Genomic DNA, 15,567 nt, shown 5'->3' with positions numbered 1-15,567 from the left:
TCGCACTCTCCCTTTCTCAAATAAATAAATAAAATCCTTTTTTTTAATTTAAAAAAGAACTAGACATTTTTACTACAGTCCTAAATCCACTGTAATCCATTTGAAGAATAAATCACTCTCCTTTACTTCTAGACCTACGCAGATGTATTTTTGTCCTTTTTATGACCCAAGTAGATAAATGCCTAGAGCATATTTCCCCTAAGTATCACTGAGGTGATAGCGGCAAGAAGCAGAATGGCGGAGTCATTAAGAAGGTGGACTCCAGAGTCAGACTTCAGGTTTGAATCCTGGTTCCACCAACTTAGTTTTCTCATCTGTAAAATGCAGATACTTTCAGTAATTACCTAATGAAGCTGTTATGAGGATTCAGTTAGATAATCCACATAAAGCATTTAGCACAATTCCTGGCAAATATACTATGTGCTTACTAAGTGCTAACTGTGACAATAATGATAATGAAGAGGATGATGATATTTAGCGATTAAATTGGTAGAAAGAGATAGGAAAATTCGAGAATTTAAATATAACCTTAAAAACAAGTTACAAAGAAATACTTTAAAATGAGTCCTGGAGCACCTGGGTGACTCAGTCAGTTAAGCATCTGATTCTTGATTTGGGCTCAGGTCATGATCTCAGGGTCCTGAAATCAAACCCATGTCTGGCTCCACACTGAGTGTGGAGCCTGTTGAGATTCTCTCTCTCCTTCTGCATCTCCTCTCAAAAAAAATTTTTTTTAAATGAGTCCTGAGGGTTCCCTTTTGCTGCTCTAAGATGACAACAGCCTTGTAAGTCACTTATTCACCATTCTCCTTTCCACACACTGTGACAAAATTTTTCCTAAGTGTTTTCTAATAAACTATGAAGTCCGTGAGATATTTTGACACATATTTGTATTTTGACAACTAACAAGAGTATTTGAAATAGGGAAGGTAGTCAATAAATAGTTATTTTTTAAAAGACTTTATTTATTTGTTTATTTGAGAGAGGGAGGGAGCACAAGCAGGGAAGGAGCAGAGGAAGAGGAAGAAGCAGAAACCCCTAGGCAGGGCTTAATCCCAGGACCGTGGGATCATGACCTGAGCCAAAGGCAGACGCCTAACTGACTGAGCCACCAGGCACCACAATAAGTATTTCTTGATATCAGTTTCTCGACAGTTTTTGAGCATCTGCTGTGTGAGCAGCACTGACTGTGTTTGATGCTAAGGACATACACTTTGCTCACTATTGGGGTTCGGTGAAAGAAGTTGATCACACAAAGCCAGAACATTCTCTTTTATGGGCAGGAAGAGAAGAAATTGGCTTTTTGCCAATAAATTCAGTATCAACTTCTCACAATGTCCACTCTTTGTAGTCCCATCTCATAGAGGACTTACAGAACCCAGGAACCTCACCTAGCACTGGCTTCACTGTAATGCAGAGGAAGCAGTGCAGCTGTAGGGTTGTCCCCAGTCAACTAGGCACTGGTTTCCAGGGTATATGTCACAGGTCAGAGATGAGAGGCTGAGAACATGGTCTCTGTGAGTGGGTGCAGAAGCCTCCCCAGCTTAGAAGCCCCATCCCTCAAGAACTATTTCTATTGGAACAGTCCCAGAACCACAGGTTCCAGGTCCCAGTGAGGGGAAAGCCCAGCTAGTACCCACCATGCTCAGGAAGCCCAAAGCTGTGCCTTCTCACCAGGCACGGATATTCTTCTATGGTCCATACTCAGCTCGGCAACCACAGGTCATTCTTACAGTAAGCAGTGTTGCCTAATAAATAACGTAGCCAGCATTCACCTCTGTCAGGTTCCCAGGCAAAGAGCCAAAAAGTTAACCCAAGGTTATTTTATTTTTTATAAAGAAGGGGAAAATATTTTTATTAATCTTTCACTCACAAAATCTCTATTCTTGACTCCTCTGAGCTCCCAAAATCTTATCAGAAATCACCCGGGAGAGAGAGGTCTCTGATGCACCCTCAACTCAGTATGAACAAAACCCACACAATTTCCTCCTGTCTCCTCGCCTGGACACTTCACGTTCCCTGGTTTAACTTACACAATCATCAACCATCCAATCACCCCCCGCATGGAATTCTTCCCTGGCTTTCCATTCCCAAGTCTAGAGCATGACAATTAGGGCCCTTTGGAACCTAGATACGTCTGCGTCCAACCTCTTCCATAGCACCCACCCTGTAGACAAAGCCTATTTATCATTCTCCTATTTGCCATCATTAGAAAATACCTATAGCCTTTGTTCAAACCTAGAATAGCCTTCTACTGACAAACAATTGGTCAATCAAGAGCTTCTAACTCTTGAAAAACCAACCCTCCCCACAAGAAGACACAAATTCATCCCCAGTACAAACCTGCCATTCCTTCCATGTTCTCCCGCAGCACCCTGGAGGTCCCCCTTGCAGCACTGCCCACATGGCTGTGGTCCCCATCACCTACAGAGCTGCTGCAAGAAGAAACCAAGCCTTATCCATGTTGTCTCTCCAGAGCCATGAATACATCTCTGTACATGGAGTACCTCAAAGTCTACTGGCTTGAATGCAAACAGTAGCATTGAAGCTGTGCCTTAAGGAACCGGTAGAACTTCTGAGAACAAACAAGGAAGAAAAGGACCAGAAACAAGAAGAGTTGAGAGCAAACACAGTCCATTTTGCTGATACATGGGTCCTTGGAAGGAAAGGGACATTTCAGATTCATTGTGATCCTATTACAGCCTTAGAGACTTAGCCTACAATCAGTAGGAAATAGCTGTGACTCACTGTTAAAACTATGCAAGGACTTGAAAAAAATTAAGGGCCGCTTGGGTGGTTCAGTTGGTTAAGTGTCTGCCTTCAGCTCAGGTCATGTGCCTGGAGTCCTGCGATCAAGTCCTAATCAGGCTCCCCGGTCAGCTGGGAGCATGCTTCTCCCTCTCCCTCTGCCATCCCTGCCCCACTGTGTTCTCTGGCTCTCTCTATCTCTCTGTCAAATAAATAAAATATTTTTTTTTTAAATAAAATATTTTTAAAAAATTAAGAGGTTATGCCACAATCAAGTCTCTAGGTATGATTATTTCTAAATGATAAAATACACAGATCTTTTGGAAACAAAAAAAAGGGAGGGTTCTCAAATCAAGGCTAAAAGCTAAACAAAGGATATACATCCAAAAAGTACTAAGATTTTTATTTGTGATTTCATCTATCCCAATACATGATCCTTAAAATGAGGGACAAGAGGCACAGGTCCTTCTGATAGAGACTCATGGGGGAAAAAAATGGAGGCCCATCATCAGTGTTAACATTGCGTGGAACCACTAAACCCATATGAATGCTGTCTTTGGCTCCTGAGGACCCCTTCATACCCTGTCATCACCCAGTCACAGTAATGAGATTATGAACACCTGCCAAACTGACAAATAAAAGAAAAGAAAGGAGCTGGGACAACCCACAGACCAAAATAATGCAAGGTTTTGCAGTCAATTTCAAGTGTTAGAAGCTAAGAAAAATACTAAAGATTATCCAATGTACCTTTTCTAGTTCTAGGGGGAAGGAGTTTTTTTTTTTTTAACTTATTTTTGGAAATGAACAAAACAAATTCCTCAATGTGACTACAATTCTTCTTTCTTATCTCATCAGGGGCAGACTGACATTTCAGCCAATCAATCCCAGAATGGTTAGTAAACACTTAAACTGTTGATAGTACTCTCTCTGATGCTGAGAGACAAAAGGGGGGGGGGGGAGTTCTAGTCATTGAGAAATAAAATTGAAAAAGCTAAGCCACAGCATAAGGAGACTTCTAAGATGCATTGCTGAATTTTAAAAAGTGATATATAGACTAACATTGATAGAATATGGTCCTATTTGTATAAAAATGTGTACAGTATATACATATGCTTATATAGGCAAGTTTTTGCATTGAAATTTTCTAAGTGATATACAAAAAGTCATGACTAGTGGTTACCTCTGGAGAGGTCTGGCATGTGGGGTCAGGAAGATGTTTTCAATCATGTATCATCTTATACTATTTGTTTACCATGTGCATGTGTTTAATTTTTTAAAAATCATAAATACAGCAAACAGAAGTTAAGCAACATCACAAGTCAGGAAACAATTGGAGTGAGAAGAAGAAAAACCAACATTTATTGACTAACGTCTCTGCGCCAGGCATACCTCCCAGCCGCCTCCTAATCATTACCGCCCAATGGGTGTGGCTGCAAAGTTTCTAGCCCCTGGAAAACAGCCCGAAACCTCTCCTGGTGCTGTTCCGCCACCACAGTCAAACCCACAGTTGGCTCTGACTCTGAGCTTTTTCTAGCATATGGAATGCAGCCAAATTTGGATGGTTTCCCAGGGAGGGTAAATAGTGTGTTGGAGATTGAGTTAAAACAACCAAACTCCTTTTTAGCAAGCCAATGGGATCAATCCAGGGCTTGTAAAGTACTACCTAAATTGTTTTTAGTTCCTTTGATTGCTTTTTTCAACTTGAAAACTGTAAAACACACACCCTATCCAACTTAGGATCTGCTGCTTTAAGAACTATTTAACCAAGCATGCGTGGCTTCTTTACTTCATTTGTGCTGATGGAGGCAAGATGGTACTTTCTACTGTTATCATTGTTAATAAAACAAATTAAACTTCTGCAATATCTGTAAATTACAATGTATATTTCTATTAAACCCTTATCAAATGCTGCCCTCTAGTGGACTATTCGGTAAAAACCTAAAAATAGATTTTAATTAAGGTTTAAGATGTTCTAAAAGGGAACAGTAATGATAGATGCACATCTTTCGAAATTAAATATTCACCATCCAACAATAATTTCAATTAACTCTGCCCTTCATAAAATGTTGACATTGTCATCGTTTCCATAACTATTTTAAATATTTACCTTGCTTGGGAAACGTTTGCCTTAACACACAAACAGGGTCTGTTTCCTAAAGCAGACCTGAGTTGACTTCACAACCACCCCAACGAAATGTTTAAATGCCTAGTACTTCAGAAAAGTGACCTCTGTAACTGTCTAGATATTCGCAATAATTTTAAAATCATGTATCAGCGATCCTGTTCTGAATGCTCGTGTTGTTAAAGCAGAGCTCAAAGGGGGCGCAACTTTTACTATGTGAGGACGTTTTAGCAAGAGAGCAGGAGGGCACCTGAGTTTGATGTCCCTGCTTTGGACGGATTGGCAGCCCCTGGGAAACTCCTGTCTTGCCTTTCTGCCTCATTGCCTGCAAGTCATTCATCACTTAAATATAACTCGGGACGCAAACACACGCAGGTTGCCAAATTCTCTAAGCTTTAAAAATTATTCTTTTCCAGCCAGATCATGCTTTGTATTTACAGTATCCCCCACCCCCCCACCCCCACCCCCGCAGCCCCAGTAAGTTCAGAGCGCTCAGCCTGGACCTCCACGGGCCTTTCTTAACCCTATTACCTGCAGGCGCCAGAGCCCTGAGCATCCTCCCAGCCCTGGCGGGGGGCGGGGGGGCCCCATGCAACTCCCGTCCCGGGGCCTAGTCCTTCAGGGCTCTGGCAGCTCTCGGTAAAAGAGCGGAAGACAGAGACGGCGGAAATCTCAAAGAGCCTCCAAGAGCCGGGTTGTTCGCGGCCCTCCCGGCGGCACCTACCCGGAGGTGCCCCCACCCCCGCGAGTAGCCCCGCGCCCCCGCGTCCCCGCATCCCTGCCGCCCTGCGTCCCCGCATCCCTCCACCCCGCATCCCTCCACCCCACATCCCCAACCCCCGCGTCCCCTCAGCCCCGCGTCCCCGCATCCCTGCCGCCCCGCGTCCCCGCATCCCCAACCCCCGCGTCCCCGCATCCCCAGCCCCCGCGCCCCCGCAGCCCCGCAGCCCCGCAGCCCCGCAGCTCCGCAGCCCCGCGAGGAGGCGCGGCCCGGGGAGAACCCGGCGGAGCTCGGCCGCTCCTGGAAGGTCACCTCCGCGGCGCGAGCACCAAGCAGCTCGGCACAGGCCCAGACTCCCATCTCCGCTCCGACCTCCGCCCGCCCAGCCAGCGCTCCCTGCCCTCCCTGCCCTCCCTGCGGCCCGTCTCTAAAAACGACCAAAGCCCACGGAAACACCACAGTAAAACACCCTGTCGCTGGAACCGCTGGATGTGAACATCCAAGAAGGGGAGTGAAATAACTGGGCAAGAATAGAAGTTGCCATGGGAGAAATTCCTCGGGGGACCCTCCTCCGGCCGCGCGCACCCACCCTCCGCAGCTTTCACTCTCCCTCCCTTCCCCTAAGTGCCTGCTCTTATCACCTCGGTTATAAATCTCAATTTACAGCGAGCACCCCTTGCGTCCTGCCCGAGGGTTTTCCATTTGATGCCCGGCGAGCTCCGTGGGGCTGCTTCCCCTCTGGAGGTCCCTGAGCTGTCATTTCTGCCACTTTCTTTAAAGTTTTTTTTAAAGAGTTTATTTATTTATTCATGGAAGACACACACAGAGAGAGAAGCAGAGACATAGGCAGAGGGAGAAGCAGGCTCCCTGTGAGGATCCCTGTATGGGACTCGATCCCAGGGTCCTGGGATCAGGACCTGAGCCAAAGGTAGATGCTCAACCACTGAGCCACCCAAGCACCCCTCTGCCACACTTTCTTCAACTTTTCTAGATCCTTTATCTGTTCCTTCTCCAACTCTCTTTGCTTGGCCGGGAGAAACAGATCCGGGTGGGGGCAGGGAAGCTGCATTTGAGCCAAGTCGATTTTTCTAGACACTAACATTTGTGCTAAGACACCGTTGGTCTTTTAAAAGCTTAACAAATAAAGAAATAGCTCACATAGGTTTTACTGTACCAGAGAGAGGAGACAGAAAAGAGTGGGAGAGAGAAAGGAGTGGGAGAGAGGAAAGGAAGAGAAGAAGAGGAAGAGAGGCGGTGAGGGGTGAGGGATGAGGGGAGAGAGGGAGAGGATGAGAGAATCTGTCTTCATCTCTTCATCAGGCCACATAAAAGAAAAGCAAACCCCAGCTCCCTTCCTATATAACTTGCAGACTGACTATGTATCTTGAGGGACCTAGTACAAAAGGAAAATGAAGACCCTTTCTTCAAAATGATTTAAGTGAAAGTGATTAAAACTTCCAACTGAGAGGGCAACTGGGTGGCTCAGTGGTTGAGCCTCTGCCTTCAGCTCAGGTCATGACCCTAGGGTCCTGGGATTGAGTATGAGATTGGGTTTCCTGCAGAGATCCTGCTTCTCCCTCAGTCTATGTCTCTGTCTCTCTTTATGTGTCTCTCATGAATAAATACAATAAATAAAAAAAATAAAAAGAAAAAGGAATTTCAAGTGAGGAGGGCAGAGCATTAGCCCCAGCACAGGGCTCTTCAGAGTAGAGTGCAGGGCTGCCTGTGACTTCACCACACTAAGGCCACACACCCTCAAAGCCAGCCTTCTCTCCTCCCATCAATCAAAAGGGCACTCTGGCTGTGCTCACTGTTATTTGGGCTTTGCCCCCACAAGGGTTAGCCCCTGCTTGGGTGATCAACTTGTCTTGCTTTGCCCTAGACTATCAGAGGCTTAGCACCGCAAGTCCCACATCCCTGGTACCTCCTTAGTCCCAAGCGCATGGGGACAGCTGGACACTCCCTCATTCTCTGGGGACCCGTTCTGCTAGTGACAGAGTTGTCCTCTGCTCTTCTACTGGGTTTTTAATTTCTTCCTCTCAGAACCAATAGTGATCGTAGGCCAATCCCTACCTCTGTGGTGGGGCAGGAAGCCATTGCAAATGCCCCCAGATTTATTCCCCTCTTTTTCATATGCCCAAAGAGAAGGCTGCCGAACCAGGACTCCGGATATTCCTATGTGCTGAAATGTGCATATATGTGGCAGCACCTGTTGGGATTTCTTGTGACTACTTTGGAAAGAATGAAGTTTCCACACTGTGTTTCAGGATCTGGTGGTTGTACACTTGTATGTTTGTTTGTTTGTTTGTTTGTTTGTTTTTTTAAGGTGTGATACTCCAACAATGTATCAAGCATTATTTCTCCTAAGATAATCACGCAATAACAAAAAATATACCCATGGACAAGCTAACAAACTGCCATTTATTCCAGGGGGACAATCTAAACTACAAACTGAATTTCACATGCCCGTCTACTGTGAACTGAACATTCACCAAGCACTTTGCTGAGCCTGCAGACATCTTGATGGATATCGTGCCATACCCTCCCTGGAAGTGCTGAAAGATGAATATCTAGATGTTCATAGTGATGTACAAATATGAACATTAGTCAATTAACTCCTTAAAGAGTTACTCAAGGACTGCTTGAGTCTTCCTATCTTTCCCTAGCATGTATCACACCTATTGATTACATCTAGTGGGTATTACACTCCCCTGGAACATTGCGTGGACTAAAACTATTTCATCATTTCTCCTCATATAGCTACTACTGTCCCTCACATCAGTTAATGCTCTTGCAGATCTTCCCTGAGAAAAAGAGAAGCCATTGGACAAGAGCTCACTCCCACAGCCTCCTCAAAGTACAGGGACCAGTCTACCTTCATCTGTGCCCAACCTTGCTGTTCTCTTTCCTATAAGCCACAATGCAGTGTCCCGGTCCTATCAGCATCCAACCTTCCCTGATACTCTGCAACTCCTCAAAAGACTTGCCTTCCATAGCCAAACCACTTCTAAATATTCTTGCTCTTTTGTAGTTCACGTTCCAACTAAAAATCATAGCCCTGGAGTCATGGGTCTCAAAGTGTGGTCGCTGAACCACCAGTATCAGAATTACCTGGCATTTACTAGAAATCCAATTACTTGAGCCTCGCCCTAGACATACTGAATCAGAAACTCCAGGGCTGAGGTCTTGAAGTCTGGGTTTTTGTGTGTTTTTTTTTAAGATTTTATTTATTTATTCACAAGAGACAGACGGGGGGCAGGGGGTAGAGACATAGGCAGAGGGAGAAGCTCGCTCCATGCACAGAGCCCGACGTGGGACTTGATCCAGGTTCCCCGGGATCACGCCCTGAGCTGAAGGCGGCGCTAAACCGATGAGCCACCCTGGCTGCCCAGAAGTCTGGGTTTTAACAAGCCTTCTAGGGGGTTCTGAGACTCACTAAAGCTTGAGATCCATGGATCTATGGTCAACACTCCTTGGCTTCCCTCTGCACCACTCTACACCTGTGTCCACATGCAGATGATGCATAGATCATCCAATGAGAGAGCTCTCTGCAGAAGGCTAGAGATTGCTGTCCTTAGCCCTCTCCTGATCCTATTTTTATTAATGACTCAGATGGCGGCACAGATGGCACACTGATCTCATTAACAGATGACAGAGAGCTGGAGGGGGCAGAGATGTTGAATGATGACATCAGTACCCAAAGACACAAAGTGATGGTCCACGTCTATCAAGATGAAACTTAAGAGGGCATATTAGCTGGGATTAGATTCAGCTTTGAGTGACAGAAAATCCAAAATAGTATCGGCTTAACAAGAGAGAAAGGTATTTCTCTTTCATATAAATGAACTCTGGAAGTGTCAGGCCAGAGTCAATGTGGTGGCTCTGCTTCCTAGAATGGCCAGGATTTGAGCTCTCCGTTTGTCTCATTCCTTAAGGAATGGTGTCATCCTCAAGTTAAAGATGGTGACCTCCATGTTTCAGGTAGCAAAATGGGGGAAGGATGTCTTGCTGTCTTTAAGGAATCTGGATGCTATCACATTATCCGTCCACTTAGATCCTGTTGGCCAAAACTTAGTCTTCTGGCCATAGCTGCAATGGAGACTAAGAATTGTCTTTATTTTTCTAGGCAGGTCAACTAGAAATGCTATTACATGGAAGAAAGGAAGGACAAATATTGGGACACAGTGAGTAGACTCTGCGAACCAATAAGCAAAAACAAAGTCCTTTAAATAAGGCATAAAATAGGAATGTCTCCAGTTGAAGGCTTTAATGAAGAAGGGGGAAATAGGGAGTCAAAGCCATGCAAGCAGCCCTCTGCTGTCTCCATTTACAAAGGCAGTAAATCCAAGCTATACTTGCAAAAGTAAGAGAGAAGGAACGGATACAACTGAAATTCTTAGACACGTTGCTAGCTTCAGGAATATCTCAAATGACATTATCAAGATTTGACACTTTTCCGTATCTCGGTTCCACAGTCTTCCATGTTGGGTTTATTCCTAAGCTTCATGTGACAAGATGTCTGCCTGAAGATCCAGAACCTTCTCCCCTGAACCTGCTGGTAGCCCAGGAGAGGTTCAAAATCAATCTTCCCCACTTTCATGTCCACTTGTTTCTCAAGGCCAGCTTCCTCTAGCAAAGTAGTTCTCAACCCTGACTCATCACTGGAATTCCCTCAGGAGCCTTTTAAAATTATACCTAAACCTCCCTTCCTAAATCTGATTTTATTGGTCAGGGTGGGACTTTGGCATTTTAAAAAACAATCTCCCCAGAGTGCATCCAGAGTGAAGAACCCCTGATCTAGCATACTGTGAAAAGTGGAAGCTTTCTTTGCCTCTCGAGTTCCTCTGGAGTTGTCTCCCCAGAGACACTGCTCCTCACCATCTGGACCTACAACACCGGCATTCCCTTCACAGGATCTAGCTTCCCTCTACGGAACCTGAGGGAGGGAAGGTTGAGAAGGCACCCCTTGACTACCCTCCCTTTCTGTCTCCCCAAGATCTCTACACATGGTTGTCAAGGTTGACTTTCTTTTACTAAAGAGTAAAGAGTGATTTTATTTTTTTATTTTTTAAAGGTTTATTTATTTATTTGTTCATGATAGACACAGAGAGAGAGAAAGAGGCAGAAACACAGGCAGAGGGAGAAGCAGGCTCTATGCCGGGAGCCAGACACAGGACTCGATCCCGGGACTCCAGGATAGCGCCCTGGGCCAAAGGCAGGTGCTAAACCGCTGAGCCACCCAGGGATCCTGAAAGAGTGATTTTAAAAGGGAAACACAGTATAAAGGAACAAATTAAAAGCTTGGCAAGCCATCTGCTCATAAACTACCATTGAAATCTAAGACCAGGACTTGAAGAATGTCAACAATTAAAAGCTCCAATGCAAGGATCAGCTGATCAAAGAAGCTGTGAAGGATTATCCAGAGATGTCACAGGAAATGCACAAGAATATGGACTCCTGGATACCAAGAGAACAGAGGTTGGAAGCACCAGGCCTAGCTCACCCACTTCATTCTCTTGTCTAGTGACCTGGCCTATTGTCATCTACTCTGGTGACTTCCTTTGGTGAAAGGTGAAATATACAGAACAATGCCACAATTTCAACAAATTCAACAAATGCTCCAATTTCACTTGAAGCTCAAGTTACTACATTTTGATATGTTGCTAGTAGATATTCAGATTTCCCGACAAAAAACAAAAGCTCAAAAAAAGCTATGAGTTCATCAAAAGATAGGGTTCCTCAAATCCTCACAAATATTAAATCAAAGAAATAGAGTCCCAAACTATGTGGGCTGAGTTGCCCTAAGTCACTGCAGTGAATCAGATGGGCCCTGCAGGAGGCTTTAAATTTTTGAGGGAAACGTGACAACATGTGCTCAGGCACAAATTTTACTACCAGTCATTTATCTGGGCCTGAGTACTTAATAAGCTGAGATGTTATTATATATTTTTTGGCCTAGGGCCCATGAATAAATTACTGAGTTGACTCTAACCAGGAGCTGAGAAAGTTTGAGAACCTCTCTGCAGTAGGTAAATGACTGACTCCTGCAAGCCAATAGCACTCTCTAACTCATATTTGCCACCTTTGCAGCTGTCAGCCTGAAAATATGATATCCCAAGAGTACAGGAATTTGTTTCTTACTATAGCTCTAAGGGAACTGTTCCTATTCAGAAATTATAAATCACCTATGGGTTAGGTGAAATTAGAATTTACAATGGAAACAATCTAGATAGTATACTAAACTAAAATATTTTATTTCAAACCCCTGACACATCTAAAGAAATCTAATTTATATTCAGAACATTTTCAGGCTTCCTATCCTTTGCTTTCAGCCAAGCACTTGGGATGGGCATCATAAAAACAAGCAAGCAAATAAAACCATGAGTTCAAAATTATAGGCTACATCCTAGTTTATGTCAATTAAAATTGTTCAATTCCATGGCCAAGAGCACATTTCTAATTTTATATTGTATCTGTATTATATCTGGTTTTATATGCATACTGGTCAGGACAGTCTTGGCTATGTTGCAGTAAGCCCTAAAAAGGCAAACTCCAAAATATCTGACTAAACCCAAAAGAAAAGCTTTGTTTTTCTCACTTACCTAAAATCTAATGTGGCCTGGATGTCTTTCTTCCACCCTAAGCTATGTCAGTTAAAACATCCGGCCTCTAAGATCCTGAGCTTGGGAAAGAAAGAGATGTAAGAAGCACCTTAGTTCATTAATTGCCTCATCTCCAGAGTATAACACAGGTTATTTCTACTCATAATCCACTGGCCAGAACTTGTCATGTGGCTACAACCTCTCTGCAAGGGATGCTGGGAAATGTTGGAGAGAATATGGACATTTTGTAACACTATTTCTGACACCAATTGTAACCAATTGACTTGGTTATTATCACATCAAGTGAAGATACAAGTTTACTTATTCACTCATTCATTCATCAAAAACTATCTGTTGAGGACCTACCACATGTCAGGTGTTGTGCTTACATCCTAGTGGAGAACGTTATACAATGAATAAGACACCAAATAAACGAACAAAGTAGACGATCTCAAATTGCAGTGTGAATTTTTCATTAATTAATTCAATAAATTTAGGTTGAGTGCTGGTTTTGTACCAGATTTAGTTCTACTGCCAGGGCTATAACAATAATGAAACAAAATCTCAGCTCTCACAAAACTTATTTTCTGGTGGGAAGGATGGACAACCCAGTGACAACACACAAAAATGGTCAAATGGAGATAAAAATGACGAAGAATGGAAAAAAAATGAAGAAAAAAAAAAAAAAAAAGAATGACGAAGAAAAACAAGGCAGGGGGTTCCTGGATGGCTCAATCAGTTGAGTGTCTGCCTTTGCCTAGGGTCATGATCTTGGATCCGGGGATGGAGTCCCGCATTGAGCACCCTGCTCAGCAGGGAGTCTGCTTCCTCCTCTCCTGTTTGTATTCTCTCTCTCTCTCTCTCTCTCTCTCTCTCTCTCTCAAATAAACAAAAGCTCTGAAAACAACAACAACAAGGCCAAGGAGCTAAAAGAGATGTAATGTCCTCTCTGCTATAGTGACATTTATTTCTGAATTTCACATGGATGCTACTAAATCCAACAGTAGGGTGTCTCCCCTCCCTTCCAGATTGAACCTCAATGTGGGATTACATCAGATTTTAATTATTAGCAAGTGAAGATTTCCAAAACATGTTAAATTATAATTTTAAAATTCAGATTCAGGGGCACATGGATGGCTCAGTCAGTTAAGTGTCTGCCTTCGGCTCAGGTAATGATCTCCCGGTCCTGGGATGGAGCCTGCTACTCCCTCTCCCTCTGCCACTCCCCCTGCTTGTGCTGTCTCTCTCTCTCTGTCCAGTAAATACATAAACTCTTTTCAAAAAATAAAATAAAATAAAATTCAGATTCAAAATGGTATGTACACAATAATCTCATTCCAAAAACTGGATTACATGAGAAAATATGGAAGTCACATTTATATGCTAACAGAGCAAATCCTAGATGTCAAAACTATACATAATTTTACTTCCTTTTTTAATTTACATTAATTCACATATATTCTCTAATTTGCCTGCAATAAACATTAGTTATTAGTATGATAAAATAAAATATATGAAGACTTCATAGAGATTAAAGGCTAAATAATACATGTTAGATAAGTTTTCCTGGGAGAATAAAGGTATAATTTTTTTTAATTTGCTTTTGGGAGAGTCAAGAAGACAGCCAAATTTGGAACATGTGGAGGTGTTCTCAGAGATAAAATTTATTTTTCTTTTGTGGGATGGGAAATGTGGGTTTTCTTGGAAGAGAGGGAAAAGAGGTAGTAATAGTGCTAATCTATGAAGAAGAAACATGACCTCTTTCTGGGATAAGTCTGAGGGGCTTTTCTACCTCTAAGTGCGTGCTCTACAAAACTGTCAGTTCTAGGGAGATGGTGTGTCACTTACCTGGATGAGGATGCAATCTATAGTAAGACTTAGAGATGTTGGAAATCACCCTGCTTCATGAGGTTCCAAGAGAATGAGGGAGCCCCTTTTGCTTTGGCCCAAGCAACAAGCATCAGAAAGCATGAGGAGAGCCCAGGGAAATGAATGTGGAACAAGAAAAAGGCTGCCTAGGGATTCTGGATATTAAAACAATAATAACAACCACCATCATTGTTATCATAATGATGATGACACATAGTTACAGAGTCTTAATAGAACACCAAGAAATTTGTTACATGTGTTATTTGCATGATCTTATTCAATATATCATGTACAAATCCATTCATATTCATGTTATGTAATATATTCTATTACTTTAATATCATAACATATTCAGTGCTAGAACACTCACAAGGAAGATCATGTAAGAAAGAACACTTCAAGGCTCAGGCAGGTAACAATTCCCAGGTACAGAAAGGAAGAGTCCTAGAAAGCATGGGCAGGGAGCCCATGTGGCAAGAGACACGGAAGTTATATTAATAATAGATACATAAAATGATTTACTATTTCTGGATAGGAAAAAGTTCTGGATGGGAAAGAATTCTTTTTCTCACTTGGGAGTTCTCAAGTGAACTCTGAAGACTAAAGAAATAGAATCATAAAAGAAGGCAAGTGGGAAAAGATCAAGAAAATGGCAAGTTATTCCTTGTGCTTCTTTGCTCCTTTCCACCTAGGCACTTGGTCATTCCTATCCTATCCTGAGGCACAGTTCCAGGATAATGAAAATATCTGCTTAAGCCAAAACTGAGGCTCAGGAAAAGAAAATGTTACGAAGTATCTCAAAGGGCTGTTTCTTCATTCATAGGCAAGAGAATATATCTGAAAGAGAGAGCCAAGAAGCAGCTCATCATCAAACACATTATTTCTACAGCAGAAAAGAGTAATTGTATGAAATAGGAAAACAAGAACAAAAATAACTTCATGTTAGTTCAGGCCAGGTTTTCCAAGCACTATGTAGAGTACCCACCTACATCTAAAATTCTCTGTCTCCATAGTTCCAGCTCGTCTGTGGTCTTTGAGCACACGATTAGCCTAGCAGGCTAGTCAGCTATTCCAAACAATCTATGTGCTTGAAGATTTTCCATTTTGCTTAAAAAAAAATTTCTTCTTCTTTCAGTTTTCAGAGACTTAGGATTTGGGAACTGCAACTAAAGGATTGTGATAGGGATCTGTAATTAAAATGTTTACTATGTGCTTTTGCTGTAAAAATATTGTAAAACTAAAGAAGAGGTTAAAGTCTAATTTCTGGCTGTCTGATGTCATACCTTTTTTTTTTTTCTTTTTAAGATTTTTAAGATATCTCTACTTAAAAACATGGGGCTCAAACTCACAACCGTGAGATTAAAAGTTGGGTGTTCTATCAACTGAGCCAGCCAGGGGCCCCTGATACTCATTCCTTCTAATTGCCTTTTATGTAGGCTTTAAACTGACAAGCTACCATCATTTAATTTAAATTTCTTTGTTCTGTTTGTTTTCTACACAGCAGA

At 42.8% G+C, this 15,567-nt stretch overlaps 1 protein-coding gene and 1 long non-coding RNA gene across 9 annotated transcripts in view; one reads left to right on the top strand and one right to left on the bottom strand.

The window, feature by feature from the left end:
- Positions 1-15,567, bottom strand: part of LOC125753989 (uncharacterized) — a 99,771-nt gene that overhangs the window by 51,951 nt on the left and 32,253 nt on the right. The window contains exon 5 of one of the 4 annotated variants that reach the window (XR_007407095.1): positions 2,301-2,435. The exons of the other annotated variants lie outside the window; for them this stretch is intronic. This is a non-coding gene — a long non-coding RNA (uncharacterized LOC125753989). Of the gene's footprint in view, positions 1-2,300; positions 2,436-15,567 lie in introns of those variants that run through there. 4 annotated transcript variants of the gene reach the window in all.
- ZNF704 (zinc finger protein 704) overlaps positions 1-15,567 on the top strand; it is a 293,122-nt gene that overhangs the window by 250,546 nt on the left and 27,009 nt on the right. Inside the window, exons 11-12 of one of the 5 annotated variants that reach the window (XM_035708484.2) lie at positions 3,604-3,640; positions 8,022-8,229. The exons of 1 other annotated variant lie outside the window; for it this stretch is intronic. The gene's annotated coding sequence lies outside the window, so the exon portion shown is untranslated. Of the gene's footprint in view, positions 1-2,371; positions 2,975-3,603; positions 3,641-4,040; positions 4,610-8,021; positions 8,230-15,567 lie in introns of those variants that run through there. 3 more of the 5 variants (XM_035708485.2, XM_025433705.3, XM_035708486.2) reach the window with 3 other exon arrangements.

The sequence above is a fragment of the Canis lupus genome, chromosome 29, assembly GCF_003254725.2.
Source record: "Canis lupus dingo isolate Sandy chromosome 29, ASM325472v2, whole genome shotgun sequence".
NCBI classification, from domain to species: Eukaryota; Metazoa; Chordata; class Mammalia; order Carnivora; family Canidae; genus Canis; species Canis lupus.
Note: the sequence above shows the minus strand (reverse complement) of the source record. Positions and strands in the feature narration are given on the sequence as shown.